At 38.9% G+C, this 24,717-nt stretch overlaps 2 long non-coding RNA genes across 5 annotated transcripts; one reads left to right on the top strand and one right to left on the bottom strand.

Annotated features, from left to right (window-relative positions):
* Positions 1-14,162: 14,162 nt before the first annotated feature.
* On the bottom strand, positions 14,163-16,675 carry LOC135298089 (uncharacterized). Its single transcript, XR_010360063.1, has 3 exons — positions 16,446-16,675; positions 16,076-16,193; positions 14,163-14,174 (listed from the first exon to the last, which is right to left on the bottom strand). It is a non-coding gene; the product is annotated as an uncharacterized LOC135298089 (long non-coding RNA).
* LOC135298088 (uncharacterized) lies at positions 16,589-23,888 on the top strand. Of its 4 annotated transcripts, XR_010360060.1 has the most exons (4): positions 16,589-16,807; positions 19,655-19,733; positions 19,810-19,863; positions 22,076-22,325. It is a non-coding gene; the product is annotated as an uncharacterized LOC135298088 (long non-coding RNA). The 4 variants fall into 4 exon arrangements; XR_010360061.1 differs by lacking the exon at positions 22,076-22,325 and adding an exon at positions 23,738-23,888 and having other exon boundaries at positions 19,655-19,863; XR_010360059.1 differs by having other exon boundaries at positions 19,655-19,863.
* Positions 23,889-24,717: the final 829 nt, after the last annotated feature.

The following is a 24,717-nucleotide window of genomic DNA, read 5'->3' as shown; positions in this document are numbered from 1 at the left end:
AAAGGTCCCAGAGGATAACTCAGAATTGGCAAGTTATAGGTGTTACAATGAAGAGTTTAGACATAGCTTGGATTTGTAGAACTAAAGTAGATAGTGTGAATAAATCTTAGAGTACAATGAGACTGACAGGCAAGAGGGCGATGTGTGAGGCACTGTACAGACATCAGGTAAACTCTGACCTGAAAAGTTTGCAATCTCAAACACAAGGCAGGTGTTTAAGACAAGCAGTAAAAGCATTGGGATGAAATGTGCTTGTAATGCTTAGTGGAGCTGTAGCAACCACCACAAGTCACAATTTACATAAGAAGTTATTGCACAGCAGGTTCCTTTTATGCATTACAGCACTGATGTATTTCAAAGTGACATTTGAAGTAAGATGAGTTGAGACACTGGCATGTCCAGACATGTGGAAAGCAGCTAAGTCTTTGCTTCTGTACTAGTACCTATTTCTGGAGCCAGCAAAGGAGTGAAGGGAACTGAATCTTCTTGTTATACATCTGGTTTTGGGTTTTACAGTATTTCTTGACTACCTAGATACTAAATAGTCAGCTAAATATTTACTCACATTATCACAGCCAGACTAATGTCAATATTTTCCTTTTAAACTGTTATCAGTATATTGCATATTCCTAAATGTGAGAATGTTTTTTCACATTACACAAAATGGGAGTGTGAGCAATAAACTCCAAGTCAAATAGTGATAGCAACACACACGTTGCTATGAATTTTGGAGAGTAGTCTGAGCGAGGAGAGGACATTTAAATAATAGAAACTGGGTAAATAAATATCTCTTAAAGATCAGAGAAATACTAAACCTCTTTGTCACAAATTGAAATGCAGAGGGAATTTATTTTCATGTTAGAAAGCCGAATGACAGAAAACATGAGCACAGTGTCAGACAAATGTTGTCTCTCCTTTCAGGTATCCTCACTCCCTTGGACCATGCTGGAGAGACACCTCACCCCGCACAAATCTGTCCTGTGCACTGGATTCTGCAAGCTTTGTTGGAGACCTACTTACTCTACAATATCACTGCCCTCCAACTTACAGCTTTTCCCCAACAGGGCAGCAAAATGTTTTGCTGCAAATTAAATAATCACCTCTTTGTCTGCCTGTTGTGGACATGGTGAACAGTTAGCTCTGTACACAGAAAAGCTTCTGGCACATTGTTCTCATCTTCTCTTTCTAGACTAAACAGTACCAGTTCTCTTGACCTTTCTTCATGCAGTGTGCTTTCCATACTACTTATTATTCTTCTTCTGCTCTGAACTCTCTCCAGTTTGTTTCTGTATATCTAGCTATAAGTTTAGAGTGTGGTGCCCAAAAGAGGACAAAGCACTCACTCCCCAGCGCCAGCAGAATAAAACAGAACATAAGACGGTCTTACTATGTTGTTCTGCAGTGAGATTCATCTTTCCTCAGCCATACAATGCAGCTTTCTCCTACTTAGCTTAGGGGCTGTATAGTCTTCAGGTTTCTTTATTGTCCTGCATAGCATATAAACATCTCCCATCTTGTATTCATGCAGTTGATATGTGTGGCAAACTACATTTGTTATTTTTTCTGAATTTGTACCACTTGCATCAGATCATCTCTCCAGGCTCCAACACAGTCCTCTGAAGTGCTGGCACTTCCCGTCTGCTGGTGTAACTTGAAGATCCACTTCTTCATATTTCAAGCCATTCATGAAAATAATTATTAGAACTAGACTAACAAGTGACATCTATCCACATGTCATGCTATGGTGAATTCATCTACAGTGCATTTTTCCAGTTTCTTTGTTAGAAAAGTGTGTAAGACTGTGTGGAAAGCTTTCTCAAAATCAAAATCTAACAAGTCTACTCCTCATTCTTATCTCCTTGGACAATTAATCTGTCAAAGAAAAATGAGATGGATTTGTTTCTGATAAATCCATGCAACATTTTTATCACTATAAAAATGTTCAAAATGTCGGCAAAATAATTATACACTGTAGTATTGCAGGATTTATTTGGAACAGCAAAATTATTTTTCTAGGCATTTATAATTTATTAGGCTCCCATTTTTATGGATGGAAATTACAGTATATATTCTCTCACCCTAGTGTCTTCCATGGTATTCCATATTTTGTTTAAACTACTCATTGCTGGTTCAGTGATTGCTTTTGTAGCTGATTAAATATTCCAAGGTGCATATGCCTGTCTGTTCTTGTTAATAAATTGTTTGTGTTCAATGATTATCTGGTTTCATAGACCTTACTGGAAGAAAGGTGTCCACATCACACAGAGAACTGAAATCTCCAAGAAATTGAAGGAATACAGTGACATGAGAAATAATATGTTTTTTCCAGCCGTTGCCATTGGTTCCCTAGAAGAGTGCTAAAGATATTTACTCAGCCATTACATGGAAACTTCCAGCTGCAAGTGGAGTAAGGATTTCTGTTTGAAAGGTTGAGTAGTCATTTTAGTCATGTTAGGACCACTGTTAACAAATATGTAGGGGAATTTTAAGGGGTAAATGATAACCAGTAGTTACTAATTTGACAAGAAAATCTTTCTTTATTTGCTTACCTTCTTTGGATTTTCTTTGATCACTGTTTAACATAAAGTATCATCTAAAGCTGTGATTGAAGTTTATCTTGCTAGTTTGTTTAAGGATTAGCAATATTTCCTCTCTTTATTCGTTATTCCACCTCTATCATTGTAATGTATTACCATTTATCCCATGTAGATCAAAAAGAGCCAAGTCTTTAATAAATGCTATGCATTCACACTGGTCCCTCTTGGAGTAACAGAAAGCATTGCTTTGGGTTGAATGTTCCTGCTCACTTGTCTTAAAGGTTATTTAATTAAAACAAGAGCAAAAGAAGAATGTCCCTGCTCTAGCCAAATGCCATCCTAAAAATAGAACTAAAATCCTCACTTTGATGTGACAATGCTGAGATCCAGCTCACAAGTTAGTGAAAATCTTTGTGTTGAGCACAGAGGGAACCCAGCTATCTCAGTGAAAAGACATTTGTTGCATCATTCCTCAGCACCTCCTGCTGGCTAAGAACATGGAGAGACTTTTATTGGTATGAGGGCTAACTGAGCATAGCTGGCCTATAAAATAATGAGCACGAAAGGGAGTGATACTTTGCCACCATGCAAAAGGCTAGGGGTCTCTGTAGTGTGGTCAATAGTGATGGTAAACAGAAAAAAAACAGGTTTGTACAGGACAAAAGAAAAACCAGGGACTTGAGCAAGGAAAAAAATTATTTTTCTCAGCCTCATTATTCATAATTATATTGAAAGTAATACTGCAGAAAGTAATAGTTTTTTATATTGAAAGTAATACTGTAGAGACAATCAGAATTGCATCAGAGTGAAAGATATTAGAGTGGAATAAGGATCAGCCACAAGATAGCATCAGTAAAAATGGTGTGCTCTAAAACACAGAAGTGTTGCAAGGGAATGATGTGCATGAGAGTTCTTTTGCATTTATATTTTCATTTCAAGCATATGGTGGGGTAAGGGGAATTGCTGTGGAGGACTTAAAAACTAGGTTTACTGTAACCCCAAAGTGTAGCTTAGTATCTGAGCATGTGTACACTGTGTGTATCAAAATAAACTACTGGTGTTAACCTTCTGCATCTATTCAAAATGAAAATTTCAGGGAAATTTGCCAGGTATAAAAAAATAAACATTGCTGGTTAATGTCCATGGACCAGAATGAGCTCAGCATGAATAGATTTTATTTACATAAGTGCAGAAGCAGGTTCCATTTGCTATTAGATCTTCTAAGGTAAACTTTCTTATATAAACTATGGAATATCCCACTAAAATAGTACAGTGAAATAAAGCCAAAATTTGGGATTAAAACACAAAGGCTACATTTATTCTCTGAAATGCACACAAAACCTCATACTTTTGCTGCTCTCTTCATCCAAGGATCACAAAGGCAACCATCAGTTATAATAATGTCTATGCTTTCATTATATACCGTGGCACAATAGGAATGAACCTGCAGAGCAAAACAGTTAATACCAGAGACTTAATATCCCTTATGTTAATATTTTGAAGGTTTCAGTCTGGACTAGCTTATTCCATTCCTATTGATTGAACAGCATCAGATGTGGAGCTGGAGTGTATCCTCCAGCTGAGCACAAGGAAGGACCCAAGAAGCATATGGGGAGACGTGCTCCAAGATGAATCAAAGTGTGGTAATCAGAGCAGATGAAGAAGTCCACTTCAAAAGCTTCATCCAAAATAAAGCAGCTGTAGAGACACACCCAGGGAATTAAGCCCTACCCAGCAGCCCCAACATATGAGGCAGATTTAATTAACCCTGTTCCACAGGTGGCAGATGGAGGTACAGCAGATTTACAAGAAAAGGAAGTGGCAAAACCATGACAAAGCTGAAGAATTTGCTGTCCAGAGACATTGGGCACAGTGGGGCACTATGTCTGCTGCTAATGGACAGGACACAGTACTGGAGCAGTGAATTAATGCAGATAATTCTTATCAAAAACCCCAAAGTGCAAACAGAAATTAGAGGATCTGGCTTGATTTAATGACCAGCAATTAATCTCGTTCATCCATAGGCCAGTGATAAGGATTGGCTGTGATGCCTAGCAACTTAGAAATGGACCGTGAGACACAGATTTAAGTGAGAAACATGAAGGCAAAATAAACCACAGCCCCTGACATGACATTGTCAGATGTAGCACATTCCCTTGCTCACTGGATGAAGAAAATGTCACCCCACTGGCATACCATGCACCTCCATCGTGGTTTCTTCAGGAATTCAACACCAGAGCATCTCAGGGAACTCACAGAAGGCAATTATTAGGACTCCATTGCTATCAGTTAAGTGACTTCACTACCACATAAATGTGAATGTTATTTCAACCATTAGTAATAGCTAATAATGTCTTATTTTGTATGATGCATTCTGAGGTTATCATACAAAGCAGAGCTTGCCACGGCTATTTTTGTATGTTTTTCTGCTATTTAACATCTGATTAAACAGCTATCCAGACTGGCTATGATATCAGCTAGATATTTAATTATTATGTGGCTGTGCTGGAAAGTGATGCCAGAAAATATAGATACCCCAGATGTGCTAGTGTTGGTTTTGGGCTTAGCCCACATATTTCACCGGTGAAGAAGTTTCATAAGTATGTTAAAGATATCATTCTGGAGACCTCTAAACCAACTAGTTACCACAAAATCACAGGGCACAGAAAATGATCCAATTCATTGTTAAACTCGTGAGAAGGAAAGCAATCTAAGTTTAAAAAGGCCTTAGATATTGTTTTGATTTGCAGCAGAAGGCAGCAGTAAGGACTTGTTATGAGATAGGGCCTCAACCATAATGGCTTCAAACAAGTCATTCAGTAGCTGTAAAAATATCTGTAAATTAAGAACCATGCCTTTATCTCCTCTTCAAGAACACGAATGTACAGCAGCTAGAGGATTCCTATAAAGTTTCCATAAAGGACCTTTTTCTTATTTCACCTAAGTGATTTTCTAATAAAGAAGTCTTGGATACTGCAGCTGCTTTTTTTTTTTTTTTTTGTAAGTGTATATTTTAAATTATTTGGTCATTATATTGAAACAGTTGGATATGAGAAGTATTTTTTGGCAAATATTTTGTAACTGCGTTTCAAAATACTGGCATCTAATCCTTGTCAAAAAGTTGAGTCTGTTGCTGAGCTACGCAAAAAAAACTGGTTCAGGTTCCTCTCTCTCCATCTTCATTTATGATTGCTGAACTCTTCAACAGGGACAGGAGATGAAATTGTTTCAAAAGTTGCATCAGCTCTGCTCAAAGGGTCAAGCAGAGTGTCCTGCCACCACAGCTAGATGTGCTGCAATTCTCTTTGGGAATTCTTTTCCTTCCCTTCATCTCTACAGCCAAGCTCCAGAGCATGATGCTGTCAAGTCAGAAGTAGGCAAGGCAAAAAACCATGAAGATGTACCAAGATGCTGCATTTGCAGGAGTGTAAATAAGTCTTTTCCTGTCTGATATTTCTCAAATTTTCATCCATACCTCCTAGCACATTCCTTAGGGAGACACTTCCTTTGAAAGATTTTAGTAGAGCACCTAATGGAACTACAATAAAATCTGATGAAATGGTAGTTCTTACAACTAGAAGAAGGTAAGTTGCTGAAGAGGCAGAATGTTGCCACAAAGACTAAGAACACATCTTACGGTGTTTTAGGGGATGGAAATGAAGTTGTTTTAAGGTTTCCATAGAAAAGCTTCCAACAGTGCTATTTCCCTTTTACTCTGTTCAAAGTTCATGTAAATTGGTAAATATGGCTGAAAGAAGTTGAGATTATGGAAGCCAGAAATGCTTGTCATCTTCAGACTCCCAATTCTCTTTCCTCCTCTGGTAATTGCACAACCTATTCAAGAGTCAACTTGTCATCATAAATAGTGGCAGGCTGCATGCAGTTATACTGTGTCTTTGTGAATAAAATTTCTCATTCCAGCAAAGTTTAAATTCAGAAGGTTTTCGCTAATTAGATAATTTTCCCTCGTTGTAGCTAACAAGATCATAAAGCTGCTCTTTTAGTGCATTTTTTCCTGTTGCTTTAATTTTTTTTTTATCCTGGAGAATTAAACAGCTGATTCATACTTTATTTGCTTATGGAGAGAGTTCTGTTGTTGCTTTTAAGGACTTTAAAATCACTTAAGCTCTAAGCTCTTAAACAACAATCTCAAGCTAAGATTTTGCAAATGCAGCCTACACATGACTAAAAAAAAAAAAAAAAAAAAGGTAGATTTAATTTTTTTGAGTTACAAAACCTTAAGAACAAAATGTTTGCTTCTCCTAATTCCCTGTCTGTTAATACTTCTGGACAGTCAGATTTTCATGAGGTTTGCATCAACCTCAACACAGGAGTTTAGGATATTTCCTTCTATATAGACTTAGTTGTTTTCTGCTTAGAATCAATGTTTGGAATTTGCCTTACCTACAGATTCCCAAAGAATATCACATTGTTTTCTTTAAGGTTTAATATCTCTTAATACCAATTGGCTGTAGTCAGGCTTGCATAGCATCGCTGCCCATTGCTAGGATACAGTAAATGTTTTTAAAAGTGAAAGACCTCCCCTTTTTCCTATTGCTATCTAGAAAATATAACCAGATTTTACCCTCTGATATAGGAGTGCAACTCCCCATGGAATAAATGGAGTCCTGCATGTGTAGAAGGACAGAATTTGGCCTCAAAGATTTATGGAGCTATAAAACTACAAGTAGATAACTTTGATTATGCTTTCTGGGACTAAGGGCTGAATCCACGTCACTAACAGAAGTTTCATCTTAAAATGGCATTAGTGTCTCTTGGACTATGATTTTGGGCTATTATTGCACTCTTTTAAGTCTTTGGATTCATTTGACTTTCAGCCTGACCTGTTCCCTTCCCTCTTCTTTCCTATCATCTGGTTTCATGGGTGGGGTAATATGGGAGAGAAGTCAGGAGTGGAAATGCAGCACCAGGTAACTCACCATCTCCTGGAAGCTGCAATAGACATTCTCCCACTGTCCAGCAGGAGGGAGGTGTTGGGAGTGGAACTGTGTGGTTTAGAACAACACCAGAGATGGTGACCTAGAAACATTACATAGGAGGGAAACAACACAGACTGTGAGCTGCAACAGTAAATTACTCAGGCTTTGCGCAAGTGGGTGAATAATTATTTTTCTGACTTGTCATGGTGTCCCAGAATATTCTTACCTTTTTCTTTCACTACTCAAAATAATTTTCTTGTTTCCTAGGCACCTACTGAAGAGCCCACCATCAGACTTTTGCAAAGTGTGTAGCATAGTGCATGTATTGAGGCCTCCCTTTTATTTACAGTCTGGTTTTTCCACTCTCAAAACAGAATTATCCCAAAATAAACACCAGACAATGAGAATCAAAAGCATGTGTAATAGCCGTGCCATTTCGTAACTACTTGCTACATCTTTGTTTGGCATACTGGACTTTGTTTAGCAGAAACATGGTAGTATCACAAGGTCAGAGTCTCCCACAACTTAATCCATTGCTAAAAAACCTGGAATTTGTATAACACAGACTTCTGTACAAAAGAGTTTCAACCAAAGTTAAAAATAAATCCCCTCAAAATGATGAACAAAGTGTAACTAATTATAAAGAGAGGGAAAAAAACCTGAAAAAAACCCCCTCCTCAATTAGTTCACATTTTTTTCTTTTTTTACCAAATAGCCATATATGCAAGACTTGGTTGCTTTGTTCTCTTGAATAGGTGCAACATCATCACAGCTGTGATCGTGCTGGATCTCATAAACTAAGCAGGACTAATCCTGCTCAGCAAAGTTACTCAATGGGGAGTTTTCCAAGACAAGCACAAGGGCTTGCAGGGCTTGCAAGCAGTGTTTTAATAAGAGCGGAAGTAGTATTCCTCTCAGATTCATGGACTCATGCTGGATCTTAGGAAGAGTTGTGCTACTAGGGAAATTACTTCAGCTAGCATGTAAGACAAGGGGTGGTGAAAGACATTGCTCTGTAATCATAGGTGCAAGCATACAGGTATATATGGATCACCTGGAAAAGTGTTCAGTGCACCCAAAGGGCCTCCAACAATTCTTCCATTTTGGTCATGTGCACTGAATTGAAGTGCATGAAATGACATCTCTCTTTTAAATTTGACTGTGGCCCAGGGCCATCCAGGAGCTTTTGCATCCTCTAGATTTATAAAATTGCTTTTATGCACTTATAGTCCTTTACACATGCATGAAATGGCTTGTGGCCGAAAGTACAGAAAGACGGTATAAGTAGCATGAATATGTTTTCTTAAATAACCCTGTGAAAGCTTTTCTGACCTCTGCTTCTTCTTTACAGAGAGATACTGGCATTGGAAGACCAAGACTTGTTCTAATGGGAATTACAAGTACCATGACAGCGTGACTTTAAATCTAGTCAAGTAAACAAAAGTGTTTGGGGATCATTCTCTATTCTTAAGAATAAATGTGAACTCATGATTTTCACACCGTTTTTTTGGCCTCTTCTGCCTTCCTGCCAACCTCGGGCATGGCAGCTTCAGCCATTCAATAGTCAGTAGCAGGTGGTTGGCCAAACTTCTTCCCAAGCTGTGTCTAGGACACATCTGAGAAGCAAGGCCAAATCCATGCCAGAATGTAGGTTAAAAACTAAACAATATGGATAGTTATGGGAGAGTAAGCAAGCTTGTGTCTTTTATATTACAGTAAGGATGCAACCTCTGGTCCCTGAAAAACATGTAGGTGGCATTGTGACCTGCCATATGTCCTTGGCTATTAAAATACTACTGATAGTCAAATAAGATATATTATTATTAGTGCATTAATAACAATGAGCAAGCTATCTGTCTTTTTAATTAGCTTACTACACACCCAGAACAAAGGTTGAATTTGTAGCAATTGCCATATGCAATAGCAACAGACTCTAACTTGAACTGAAGTGCCCTTCTTATCTCTCAGTGATGTGACTGAATCAGTACCTAGTAAGGAAAAACCTAAGAGTTTGAGCTAATCCGTTTAGGTCTTTTATTCCATCACTACACCATGAAGTGGTTGCAATTAGATTTTCATTTTTTTGGTAGGTGTTTTGTTGGATGGGTGGGGATTTGTTGATTTTCTTTGGGGGGTGGGGGGAAAGGTGTTGCTTTGCTTTCTTTTGTCTTGGCTGCTGTATTCAAAGAGCACTGGGAAGTACCTGAGGTGGGTCTGTATAACACATCTCCCACAGAATAATTCCTTTGGTCTTTTCCCAATGAGAGTTATGCTGAGATCTGTCCCCCTCAGAGAATGAGACACAAGACTTTTCCTCAAAGCCCCAGTCAGAAGGTGTGCACTTCCTGCCTGGGCAAGCAACCAGTTGTGTGTGTGTGTCCACTCCTGGCTGGGCCCAGAAGATGTATGTAGGCTGGCCTGCTGTCTGCAGCTGAAAGCTTTAGACTGCTTTTAAAGACCTCAAGCAAGCTGAACAGGTTATGTATGCTCCCCAGTGAAACTGGTTTGGTGTAAATAATTACTACTGCTGGTGAGGAGGGAGAGAAAGCCAGGCATTTGCAATAGGAAGAGGGTTTGTGTTAGGCAGGAGAAAGACAGGCATGGTTTGATTTTAACAAAATGGAGCCTTTTTGGCTTATCCACTCATTTGTGCTGATGACATTTGATCCAGAAAGAATGAAACTGAGCTAGCACTAAGGTATATCAAATACATGAGCTCAAACTTCTGTTTTCACTACACAAGGCTTTTGCAGCTCCAGTAGTTTTAAGTGTTATATGAAACCATTGCAAGTAGTATCTCCTGGCAATCGAATACCTGAAAGATCTTCTTTTTCATGACACCAACCAGGTCAACTCACACAAAGCGTTAAGTGAACATACTCTACTCAACAGCATAGTTAACTTCATCCTTGTTCAGTCTTGGTCATACAGCAAGGCTTGGTTGCTTTTTAGACCAAATTCACTAGATTTACTTAGAGTTATACTTAGAAAATTGGAAGGTGTATTCCCCTGTACTACAGGATATTTCTCTAACGAGCATACAAAAATCTCTGTCTAACACAGAGGTCCCAGAGTAACAGCCATAATAAAACTCTCTACAAACAGCTCTGAATGGGGAGATGGAAAGTTCAGATTAAGAGAACATGTACATTTGCATTACAATAACACTCCCTATTGAACCATTTTAAAGCATTGATAACTTGATTCTGCTTTCATTGAAGCAAATGGCAAAACTCCCACTGAGGTCAAAGGGAGGCTTGATCTGACCCTAATTCATGAATGGGCAGATTTCGGTACTCTAACTTAGACTGAATAAACTGCTCAGTCTGTACAATTCCACTAAGTACTTTTGAAATAAAGTACTACTTAATCTCAGTCTGTGTTGTGAAGCCCATAACACTCCTTTGAGGTTCATCAGTCAAATTTATGGATCTATTCATAGCAAAGGAAATTTATTAGTAGTGCATACCATCTAGCTACTCTTTAAGTAGCTATGAAACATTTCTGATAATATATTCACAATTTTGATGTTTTTATGACCTTATGGCTTTTATGGCCTTTTTATGACTCTCCACTATTTCATTTGTGAGCTTAGTCAACCAAACCACATGCACAGTTTTCTTTGCTGAGTGGATGCTAACATTTTAAACATAGCTCGCAAGTAACCGTAAGGAAGAAGTTTTTGGTATGACTGTACATAACAGTGGCTAAAATTTGTGTAACTACCTTCCTGAATAGCTGAGAATTGGTCAAATACTCTGAGCAAGCCAAAGAAAAAGACGCTATAAGCAGAATTCAAGGTTGTTTGTTTAGTTTTGTCATCCTCCCCCCCTCCCCCCCCCCCCAGTAAAGTAACAGTACTGCATTATCCTCTTAGGTAGTGTAGAGGAGCATATTTTGAAGAAAAAAAGGCAAATAAATTCACTCTTGAGTATCAGTGAAGACCCCTAGGAATTGAACACAAAACACATTTGCCTGGAGAAAAGAAGGCTCAGGGGAGACCTTATCACTCTCTACAACTACGTACCTGAAAGGAGGTTGTAGTAAAGTGGTGGTTGTACTGAAGTTAGGGTTCTCCCAGGTGATCGGACAAGAGCACAGGGACTCAGTTTGCACCAGTGGAGGTTTAAGTTGAATGTTAGGAAAAATTTCTTTGTGGAAAAGGTTGTTCAGCCCTGGAAGAAGCTGCCAAAAGAAGAGGTGCAGTCACCATCCCTGAAAGTGTATAAAAGATTTGTAGGTGGGGAGTTTGGGACACGCTTTAGTGGTGGCCTTGGCAGTGCTGACTTGATGATCATAAAGGTTTTCTCCAACTTCAATAATTCTGAAATTCTGCTCTCTTCTGATTGTCTGTTAGAAGCTTCTCCATATATTAATTTACATATTTACCTACATTGTGCATGCTGCAAAGAGTGTTAAATAAATTTTCAGTGCTGGGGTAGTTTGTTGTAAGAAAGGTAAGATCTCCTGTCTCTGAACTGTATGTATGTCCCTTTCTGGTACCAAAGAGATTACACAGCAGTGGCCACATCAAAGTTTCAAAAAATCCAAACATTCTTTTAGGATGTCATAACCGTTGGTCACAGAAAGAGTGGAAATGATGATTGACATTGGATGTAATCACTCAGCATGTGTGATGTTACTAAAGGATGCATATTCACTACCACAGCTCCTTGGTACAATCATACATTTCTAAACTAGATTTTCATATAGGCTTCCAACAAGATAACTATTTTTTAAATTTTTATTTTCAATATGAAAATTTTCATAACACCAATGTCCAAAATCACTTAGAAAAAGGTTTGGATTTATTGTCATAAGAAATGACAGGAATGATAGAAATCTCATCCGATAGATCAGTTTTATAATGAAAGAAATAAGGTTGAGATAACCCAAGGAAACCTTAGAGAAAAACAGACTTTCAAATGTCATCTATTACTCATATTAAAAAAAGATTATCAATAATCTTATCATTACAAATGTAGGTCTATAATAAAATTGCAAACTCAAGAGACTAGAATAAACTAGAACTTTTTCCCTAACTGCTGTCAATATTTGGACAGTGAAGTAACTTTCTGGTTACAGCTCAGCAGGACTTAGATTACTTTCTGCAAATATTGATAATAAACAGAATCAGCAGGACCTGGAAAATAATCTGCTTTGACACTTCTTTCACAATCAATTTATTTTAATAAAAACACTGAGATTTGTTCAAACTTGGAAACAAATACAAAATTTGTTCAGGTTTAAACAGTGAATGCCAGGTTTTATTTTTATCATCAGTACTGTAGTCATCAGAACTGCACAAGACAGCATGACAAATACAACAAAATCAATCAAATTTAATGCCAAAATCACTTCAATTTTGCAGTTATGCTAAGAGTCTTTTTTCCCCCATCTGCTTAATTTTTTTAACTGTAATAGTAAAAACCTCCAGTTTTGTCTTCATTGGATAAAGAGCTACTGAGATTAAATTGAAAAATTCTGCTATGTTCATTTGATGGCTATAATCTTTTAAAGCCTGTTCAAAACTCTCAATAGTCTTTTGTCACTATGAGACACGAAATAACACCACATGGACACGCTGTTGTTCTCAAGGTAAAAAATGGGCAGTTTATTTTTTGACTCCAACATTTATAGATTTCCAAAAGTGACAGTGGATTGGAGGGTGAAAGTGCCACCTCTCCAATGACACTGGACAAACCAATAGTCCATCAAATTTCTCCTCTTCTGTAAAAGAATGCAAAACAATAAGTTATTTACAGAAAGTGTGTGAGAAAGTTCATTACAAGAATGTAAACATCAGAAGGCTTAGAAAATCTTAAAAAATCAGGGCGACAGTCTTTGATCTGCTCATGATAATCTTTGGTTGATCATAGTGACTGGGAATGGTCCCTAAAGACTGGAGTAAAGCAAGTGCTCTTCTCACCTTCAAGAAGGAGCCAGGGACCTACAGGCAGGTCAGCCTTGCCTCAGTCCCTGGGAACATGATGGAGCAGCTGGTCCTGGAGACCACTGCTAAGCATGTGAAGGACAAGAAGGTGATGAGGAATTGTCAACTTGGATTAACAAATGGCAAGTCATGCTCAAACCACCTGATAGCCTTTTGTGATGAGATGACTGCCGTGGAAGACCAGGGTAGAGCAGTGGCTATTTTCTGCCTTGACATCAGAAATGCTTTTTCCACTTTCTCCCATAGGATTCTCCTACAGAATCTGATGAAACATGGGCTAACTGAGCAGACAGTGAGAGGAAAATTTCATAAACTGCCAGACCCAGAGGGTGGTGATCACTGGCATGAAGTCCAGTTGGAGGTTGGTAGCTAGTGGCGTACTCCAGGGGCCATGGTTGGTTCTGATCCTATTTGACATCTTTATTAATTCCCTGGATGATGCAGCAGAGTGCAAGCTTTCAGATATCACAAAACTGAGGGAAATGGCTGATGAATAAGAGGGTCATACTGTCACCAAGAGAGACCTCAAAAGACTGGGAAAATAGGCTGATAGGAACTTCCTAGTTATTAAGGGTCTAGAGCATCTCTCCTATAAGGAAAGGCTGGAGGAGCTGGGAATTATGGAGAAGGCTCACAGGGTTCTTAACAACACATACATAAATACCTGAAAGGAAGGTACAGAGAGGATGGAGATGAGTCTTTTCAGTGGTTCCCAGTCACAGGATCAGAGGCAAAGGGCCCACACTGAAACACAGGACATTACCCCTGAACATCAGAAAACAATTTTTTCACTGTGAGGGTGACCAAGCACCAACACAAGTTGCCCAAGAGAGGTTGTGAAGTTGCTATTACAATCTAAACCAGTGACACACGTTAGTTCATCTGTGATAACAATCACAAGGTAAAATCCCAGGCCACATCTCCATGAAATTGAAAATCCAGTTTTAGGGTTTTTCATACTTGCCACATGGTCCAAAGCACTCATTTGATATCAATTCACGGTACCAGATCAACTGTGTTAAAAAAATAATGACCAGTCAACTTCATACCAGTTCATTTACCACGTTGCCCTTCCTGTGGTACTCCACAGCCTTCTTGCCCTGCCTTAATCCTTTGTATCCAAAAGTCATTGTTCCTAGATGGTGCAGTGTCATCACATGTAAAAGTGCAAACTGCCTGTCTCTAATGCATGAGAAAATTACTGAAATTTCCAATTTCAAAGGAAACACCTTTCCTTTTACTATGGACAATGGTTGTAAATACCTTATACCTAAGGAATTCAACTTTTTGAGTAGGAATAGTTATATAGGAATGTACAATTTGTATCAAAACATATTAGATAAACATACTTGACATCAGAAAAAGGGGCAGATATTGATGAAAGGTCACCTGTTACTTGTTTTCCGCTAAGTAATATTTGGCAGATAAACAGTAGACTTTGGGCCTTTCTTCAGGGTTAGAACAATCATATTTTGGAAATCCTGGGCAAGCAGAACAAAACCTTTACAAATAGCAAATGTAGATGGGGAAATCTGGGTGACATTAAATGCAACATGGCATTAAAATGATGAATAAAACTAAACACAGACTATCCCTATACGTGGAAGTCAGACCATCAACCATGTTTAGTTCTGCTGAGAGGACCTCAAACACTATAGCAGAAGAAACCTTTCATTGAAGTATTATCATAAGAAAGATGCTTTCAAGACTGTATGCTTCAGTACATTTCCAATGGATTGTGGAACCACTCCTAGGAAATCTTTGTGAAGGTGGCACCTGCAATTCTTGTTATAAAAAATAACACCTAACAAATATGGTACTTAAAAATAATGTCTTAGTGACCTTAGATCAGGCTCAAAAAGCAGAGAATATATTCTAGCTATTCTGTCCGTGTTCGGGTTCCTCATTTCTAAATGCAAATAAATACAGTTTGTTTCACAGTAGTCTGACAAAGATAAGTACTAATTAGTTTTTTAAACTCTCTAATATCACCACAAATACCACAGCAAAGTCTGTGAGGAAATTTATGATTCTAATTTAAGGAGGGAATGCAGTAAATGAGGCATCCAGCCACCCAGCCACACATTGAACAAGGAGACTGCAGCTGAACATTGTTTAGTATGTCATGTGAGTGCAGCGCATCAGGTACACTGAATCAGGCAAGGATCCTCTTAAAACAGTATATGAACATATAATCAAAGACCAAATGATCGTGTGTAAGATAAGTAATTCAGCCTTATATCCTGGCATTAGTATTGACAATCTTACTCATCTACCTCTTTTAACCTAGGTTTTGTTTTTAACCACTGATGCCACCACTCTTCTCCTCCAGAAAGTTCTTATTCCAAGAGACTACACCGCAGTTCAAGAACTGACAACAAAAGGTAGAATGACTGGTTGAGCCTTAGCCTATACACTGACAGAGCTCAAAAAGGTTTTAACGAAGTTATCGTAGGTGTTTCTAGGAGTAGTAGAAAGGACTAGGCCAAGTTGTTTAACCCCATGTTTTATCCCTATCATACACTCTGTAGGTAACTTGGAAAAAAGTGGGGAGATGGTATGAAAGGTTTCAAACCTTCACCTGAAGGACTCAGGTAGGTGAAAGAGAAGGTTGGGACTGGTTTGGGGACCATTCATTCATCTACCACTCAGACGATAATGAAAGCCTTCTGGTACTCCTCCCCATATATTTTGGGAGAGAATGGCATCTGCTTTATTGGGTCAGGTTTCACTCAGTATATATTGGGAGGAATTAATTCCTACCTGTAACAAGAGGAAAAGTCAAGGGATAATAATTTGCAGTCATTTATCACACATGACCAACAGAAGTTGCAGCAGTCTCCAAACGCCTTGCCCTATGTCCCACCTTTCCCTCCTTGCGCCACTCTGACTCCCCACAGATGGGAATCTTCCAGTTACACCACACCACGCCTTACTCTTGTCATGTTCAATAAGAAGCAGCCTTTGGCCTTCTTAGTTTATAGCAAGGAGAACTCTGCTGTGAAGGATACTTACTAGGCTTCTTCCTATGTGATGATTTTCCATGTTGAAATATAATAGTGTACCATCAATTCACATAATCACAAAACCACGGAATCATGGAATCACAGCATCACAGAATGGCTGGGGCTGGAGCGGACCTTTGGTGAGCATCTAGTTCAATTCCTTGCTAAAGCAGCCTTACCTAGAGCAGGTTTCACAAGATCATGTCCTGGTGGTTTTTTAATATCTCCAGAGAAGGTGACTTCACAATCTTTCTGGACAGCCTGTTCCAGGGCTCTGTCACCCTTGCATTCTGTTCGAAGCTGCTTCATATCTTGCAAATCCAAGCCAAGTCAACAGCAGCCACAAGGAATAGTCTTGGAATGATAAGCAAAGTAAGGAAAACTGGACTTTCCTTTAGAAGAGCAGGACTGTTGGACAAATAGGTATTTCAAAAAATGTTTGCCAGCCTTTAAAAAAAGTTCACCTGAACACACATTTCTATCTTATTCTGTGCCTAAAATTATTGTGCTGTTCTATAACAGCTGTCCCTGCTAAACACCATGATTACGTGTCTCTGTAGAAGGTTTTATTTCAGTGTGAGATTTTCTAGATCATAAACTTTATAACTTAACATACAACTATAAAAAAATCGGAATGGCCACATATATTATCTTCCAAAGACTTGATCCAACAAAGACCTTTAAACACTTTACTAGTCTCATCATCCAAATGCCAACCTAAGTTCAGAACACTTACCAACATTGTGAAAAATGTTCATGTCTTTAACAGACATGAAAATGAAATGAAAAATAGAAGTATACCATTGTTAGTAATACTAAGATGAACAGTCAAAGTCAATTAGCCTGTCTCGTCCTAGAGACTGACACTCCTCCACCTGAGGGGTCTCTGTTGCTCTCTGCCCTTGGGTCAAGTAATGGTATTTTCAAAAAAATCACTGCAGATGCCTTACTATCTCCTTCATCCCTCTCACTATAGCCATCAAACACCCTGCCCTTCTATCAGGTTCAGTGTGAGTGGACTTGATTTATCACAGAATAGACAGTGTAACTTTACATATTGGGGCCAATAACAATGTCTCTACTTATTATAAAATAACTTTGAAGCAAATATGAATATTTTCCTACACTTTATATATTTAATAGGCTGTTTGGTCAAGATGAAAATCAGTCAAAGTCTGATTAATAATGGTACAATATTGAAAAGAGAGGGGAAAAAAAAGGCAAAATCCAAAGTGAAACATTTCACCACCCCTACAGCTTTAAATGTTGATATTCATTCTTACATGGTATTACATGTCCTCTAGAAAATACTGTATTTAATTTCCATGCCACTACAGCTAAAATATAGAGATACAAGTGAAAAATAAAATCTTGTAAAGAACTTTTTTCAATATTAATGTATATAACAAACTTGAGGTACAGAAACAGAGCAATTAGTCACAATTGCTGCCCCAAAAATCTTCAACACCTGCCAGTCACCTGAGAAGCATGGTGTGATCAGGTTTTTTTGTCCTGTGCGTGACAGAGGATTTATTGTTTCTTTGATCTGCTCCAGTCTGCAGGGAAAAGTGTGATTAAGGTATTACCTTTAGTGAACAGCTCTCCAAGCCACACGGCTGACCCTGGAAAAGTGTTCTCAGAGACAGGAAGAAACAGTAGACTGTTGTGAATTTTTGGCTTTGTTATTTCTTTTCTTTTTTTTTTTTTTCAAAAGTAAAGCATTGTAAACAGTTAGTTGGCTGAATGGACTGTCTGCCAAAGGAGACACATGTAATTTATTATGCAACATGGGGACTACAATCTTTTTTCAGTGAACACACTGAATATATCATGTATTATATAAATATCCATATGATAAATAAGAATGTTAAATTTATCTATTCTTTCACTTGCTCCAGCTCATAACCATGGCTGTGTCCTGTGACTTGGGGAGCCAAAATCCATTTCTACTGTTCACCATGGGAGAAAAAAAGAGGAGAGTATTTTTAAGGAGTCCAGGTCACTTAGTTTATAGTAAGCACATGCTGTACTCCAGAACACACACTAAATGCTCTCTATACTATCACCTGGTCCTCTAATAACAGAAGCAGGATTTGAAAACAGAAAAAAGAAAAGAAAACAAAACAAAAAACTATATCCAATACACACATAAATTATATAAAAACCTTCATGCACATGTATACATAGGCATTATAAATAGATGCATTTGCATATTCATGCACACTCTTATGACGCAAAGAATGATCAGATGCAGATTCAGTCAAACACACACTCAGTAACTTTTTTAAATAGACGTATATAACTGATTTACCTCATTAATATGTTAAATTAAATGTTAAATTATATATTTTCCATATGGTCTTCCACAAACTCCCTTACAGGTTATGCTACTGATGCAACATCATCCCTTTCCATCTACTTATCTCTTACAATTTAGAGTTCTATTTGTGGGCATTGCTGATAAAGAGTTGTATGAAAGATGTACCATGAATAATCTGTGGTAATGATTGTTGCTTGACTTAAAATAAAAAGTAGCAGCCTTTTAAGGTCAACATCAGTTTCATGTTTGGATTGTTTCTACTATTTGGAAAGGTTTGACATGTTTTAAATTACTAAGTAACGTGAAAATACATTACCGGCACAAGACTGTTGTCTATGTAAATATTTTATGAGCAGAGTCACCCATCATTGGTTAATAAGGTAACAAAGATTCAAAGCTATTTATGTTGACTCATATTGTTAAATGAGGAATTTGAAAACAAGAAAATGTGACAAAGTTGATGAGGATCTAAGATACTGACTTACAGACAGACTGTTTGTGTCTTGTATGACATGAACAGCTCTTTTAAATTACTTATTGAAAAGACATGTAACATTGTCTATGTGAAATATATTAAATGCGTAACACAATGAGTCACTTAATGAATCTAAGATAAATAGTCATGGTTCTTGGGTTTGCAGAGATGAAAAAAAGACATCCTGATAGGTTTTACTTCCACTGATTCTCCCATGTGTCCTTAACATCAAATAGAGTAGGCAGCCTGTTCATCATAGATGCTCTCACCACAGGGTTACCACTCTAACTGGTGTAGCTCATGAGCTCAGCCTGCAACAGCCATCCCCTTGGTACTCCCCAGTCTGCCTTCATTCATGGGCAGCATAAGGGCTACCATGATGGACTGCTCAGTTTGGACTCATTTGTTGTCTGCTCTGGTGCAGGTGGTCTTCCTCGCTGGTCTCGTCTGATCTTCATTGTGCAAGACCAAGAAAATGCAGCTCACACCATCCCACTGCCACTGCGAGAGAGTCCTACAGTTAATATGGGATAAGTGATGTTGTTCAGGGACTGAAATATGATGACCTCTCTTCCTCAGAGCCCATCAGAGATGCAGCATGACGCCTTCCTCTGCATGTCTGCATCAAGCAAGGTGAATGTTGTACCAGCCTTTCTTCAGGGCCATGCCTCAGAAGTGTGTCACTCTTTTGCAAGGGACTTGGGGATAACAAAACACATACAGGCACCTCAGCTGATTTCACAGGGGTGCCCAACAACAAACTCCTGTGTGTCACTTCTGTGCAGGACAGTCTTTCAAGTTTATTGTAAGGTAAACATTTCCATCAGCTGATCACAAATTTCACCAGACCCATGAAGGCTTCAGTCTTAAGGATCACCTGAGCACTCTGGCCAAACAAATGCATTCTTTTCCTTAAATACTAGACCATATGTCCCAATTAATATGCATTTGAAGTGTTGTAACTCAGCTTCAGTTCTAGGGAGGTCCTCAGGCAGGATTTTTTTTTTTTTTAATTGGTCTCTTGCAGTTTTATTGTGTTTCATGGCTATTTGGACAAAAAAAATCCTACGTTTAACATATATTGTACATACCAAAGTGGGGTGAGAACTGTTCAAGAAGGTTCCTGTTCTTTTACTACTGGTAGCCCATCTCTGAGTGTCCTCACTCCTGTATAGCTGGTACAAAACTGATTTGCCAATACTTGCTTGAACCTCAAGTAATTTATCCAGCATTCCTTACAGCCACAAAAATCAACTTTTCATGTGTGTTGGCATTTTCAAGACGTTATCACACAAATCCAGCAGTTAGAACTTTATCTTTGGGGGCCCCTTCTAGCAAGCTCCATTGTTTATCCACACCTAGATACAGTGCTATTAGAAGAACAGGAACAGGTGAAGGATGTTCATGGTGAATTGGAAAGAAGATGACTGTAAAGTTCTGTTTCCACTCTAGAAGACATATCTAAAAAAGAGCTGTGGAGGGCCAAAAGTTTGACGTAAAAAAAAAAATTGTTGTGAAAGTGTGTGTGAGACTGTAAAAAATGTGTATTTTCCAGAGAGGTTATGGTATGCTCTGTACAGTGTCTCTGTTGACCTGTTCCTAGGAAGATAAATCACACAGGAGTGAGATGTCTGGGTGTGCTAGGTAGTGACTATGTGTCACTGCACAGGCCAGGTCAGAGCTGCCAAAGCAGAGAAACAATTTTTATTAAAGTTTAAGCAGTCAGTCTAAACTAAAGATAGGCAACCTCACACCCTCACTTCACATGTGACTATTGCACCTGGACAAGACTGCAGGAGTAAACACCCCCTGCAGCCATTGAAGATGAAGGCTGAAGATGAAAACATAATAATCCAAACAAAAGCCCCAAGACTTAGTTTCACAGCTTGGTGCTGTTAAACCTCCCATGGGAATGATCTGTTTCTGGGCTGCTAAAAAAAACTCCAAAAAATGAAGTTTATGATGTGTGAAATAATGTACATGGACAACACTCCCTTCCTCCAGCTCCTCAAAATAACCCCCATGTTCCCCATGTAAACCAAACTGATCTTCCTCTCTGAGGCCACAGCCCAGTGAAGCCTCATCCCTCCCACCCCTTGTCCCCCCGCTTTAATTTACGCAATAAATTATATGCAACTCATGATATTTGGAAGCCACATCCTGCTGTAGGCAGGGCTGGCTGTACTTCCTAACACAATATTTGGGGATGACTCTGCTTCCAGAAAGTGGAGTCGATGCGCTGGACGTGGTTTAATTGGTGCCAGCTTTGTCCTATTAACAAGTGTCATCTTTCTTTGCTAGATGCACAAATGGTGATGTTCTGCAGGTTATAGCACCCTTATGCACTAAAGCTTTTTGTATATATTGCTGCCTGATCAGACAGGAAATACTGTATGGTACCAGGGGATAAATCACATGAGCGAAGTTGCTAGCATGCATATGCAAAACTAGGGCTCCAGATGCAAAATACATCTTTTTCTAATCCCTGAGCTATTCTCTGTGCATATGTCCTATATATACATCACGTGCTTACTACTTTTTATTACTTTTAAAACTTAAAAATAAAATGGGCTTAAATTTATTTTGAGGATTGGCACCAACCCAGGACAATTCCTGTTTTAACTGAAACAGTTTGCCCACTGCTAATTTTAACACAAGTGATTTATTTTACTAACATGGATGCAAATGGGAAGCACACTCTCCCTTCCTACCAGGAAGCCTTGGAAGCCTGGCACAAAGACTCAGAAACAGCAATGCCACAGATTTGTAAAGATGATCTCTTTGGTGTGAAAAGGTGTTTTTGAGAGATGCCAAATTTTCATACCTGTTATTGCTATTCGTGCAGGACGGAGGGACCTAAAAACTTCATACTGCCAGAAACTGACAGAGACACTGAGTCTAATTATCCCAAGTTCTTCATTCCCTTTCACTTCAGTGAAAATACAGAGAACCTGCCTTGATTACAGTGGATGGTGAGAGTAAGCAATGCACATTCAACAAGGAGCTTAAGAGGGGAAAAGTGAGGGGAAATTGCTATGTATAGACATCACAGCCATTGAAAGACCTTTAACCTGTTTATCTTCCCTTAATAAAGTTTTTGCAATGTGTGAAAGAATGACTTGGTTATTCATCACCAAGCTTCGGCACATGACCCAGCTTTTTCTACCATTCAAGGAATGTAATTTAAACTAGATTTAGAATCCTCTGCATGGCCAAGAGTGATGCTTGCTGGAATGTTCAGCTTATGTGGAATTGTTTGGTTCAGTTTAAATAAATAAATAGCATTAAAACCTAATCATGGAAAATGTAGCTGTTAAAAATAGACTGAGGTAGCACTAACTCAAAGCGCTGAGAAAAGGTATGTGCAGGAGGGACTCTGAGAGCCGATTCATCAAGTGCAAGAGCAACCAGACGGCCAGCGCTGGCGAGCTTTCAGGCACGTAAGCATCACCACCAACTCTCCCCACCCTGCAGCAGGAGTTCCCAGCAGGAGTTAGACCTGTTTCCTTCTCTTTGCACTTCAGCCACCTGCTTTCCCTCCAATCCGATTCTCCACGGAGATTCAAGATTCTCATCGAGCTACCTGTGGTGAGCCTGGCACCCAACATGAAAACCGCTGTGCGCAATATTTCTCCACCTGTGAAGCAGCTGTTTAAAAATGAAGCAATACTAGAAAGGATTCTATTTTTTAGTTTTGTTTGTAGCTTTTGATGCTGAGTTTTGTTTGTCTCTGCCACAATAAAACCTCAGCAAGCAAAAGACACCATGAATCCAGGTGGCAAAGGCAGTTTCTCTCAAGTTGTTTCACCTTGTGTCATCAGACTTAAACACGAAACTGTTATCATTATTGATTAAGACATGTAAGTTAATCAGAGCTTAATAAAGTTAAATTTAATTTAAAAAATAGCAAGACATTTTATATATTGGGTTCCATGATCGTTTCTGTTTTGAGTATTAGTGAAGTTTTACAAATGGAAAAGAATATTCCATCTGGTACAACTTATTTTGGATTTTCCAAGATGCACCATGAGAGCAGACAAGACCTGGCCATGGTGTATCACGAAGCCTTTAAAGCAGCCTGGAAGCCAACCAGGAGAGCTTATTCCAGACAGCAACTACTGCAAAGGTCTAGTGATGCTTTTCTTAATGACTGCGATGCTTTTTCGCTACAACTGTCATGGCAGCATTCCACTGAATTCCACTTTCATTTTTGCTCCTGAAAAACTAAATGCCTATGGAAACACAAAACTTTCTGACTAGCCGTACTCGAGCATAACAGGGCTTTTTGGTAGTTGAATTTCTGTCTCTATGCTTTGGACAGACAAATGATGGTGTTGTCACTAAGGGTGGCAGGCAAGGTGCTCAGCTGACTACCTCACCTGCACTCCACAGAGAACAGAACAGCTCATGCATCTGCTCCTAATCACTGGGTTACAGTGAGATTTGGTTTATTATTACTGGTTAGAACAGGCTTTATAGTGCTGATACACACATGAAATCTCTGCAGGAACTGACTGATCGGTGGACCACATCTTCCTGCCCTGAGGACCTGCTGGACAGACCAGGGTAATGACTGTATCTGTTCTCCAACGGTGAGCCCTTCCTATGTCTCAGATGAGTCTCTGATGTTCTGTATAACACTAGTAATCTCCTTTTCCCCAAACCTTCCAATTTATCTATACAGGGCAGACAAAGGAAGGGAGTACAATTGACATTTTTCAGAAAGGAAATCTAAGAGTAAAGGTCACTCAGTCATAGACTGGAGACTTCCTGAGTCTTCTTCCACTGAATTGTGGTCACTGCTATTGCCTCAGATAAGTCCCAATTCATATGTTAAATATCATATGTGACATCAGACCACTACAACAGATTTTATAAATTTAATTTAAAAATTTAGAAAATACGTATCAGTTTTAAGTTTTGTTAGAAGTGAATGAAGGAAGTAAAAAAATATTTAAGAAATATGTATGTTCATGATGAATGTTGCCTGCAAAAAGCTAGATACTTCCAGTTCATTCACTTGTAAATTTATTAAAGAGCCCAGGAACACACAGGTGCAAAAACAATCATTTCTGACACTCTGGTTCTAAAAAAACTGCAAAATTAATCCTCCTCCTTTGCCCAAAACATCTAACCATCAGCAGATCAACTACTCAGTTTGCATGCTTCTGCAAATGCTCTATTTGCATTTGATAGGGAATGAATGCCTGAAAAGCTCACTGTTTGAAAAGCTTGCCAGCATATGGCCCAGAGCAATGGAAAATAAGGCAAGATGTGGCAGAAATCCGGTAGGATCCAAAAGCACAATTAAAACTTAAGAGGAGAAACAGTGTGGACGAAAATGCTGGGCAGTTCTGCTGTGCACAGCAACCTGGTGCTCTCCCCTGAGATTCCCTGTCCTTGAGGCAGCACCAGCCTGGGCCAGTGCCTCCTGGTGACTCAGAGCAGCAGGGTGTGACAGCTCCAGAAGCGTGGCAGCCGCACTGC

The sequence above is a fragment of the Passer domesticus genome, chromosome 3 (assembly GCF_036417665.1).
Source record: "Passer domesticus isolate bPasDom1 chromosome 3, bPasDom1.hap1, whole genome shotgun sequence".
Taxonomy (NCBI): Eukaryota; Metazoa; Chordata; class Aves; order Passeriformes; family Passeridae; genus Passer; species Passer domesticus.
This window is presented reverse-complemented; position numbering and strand designations above follow the sequence as displayed.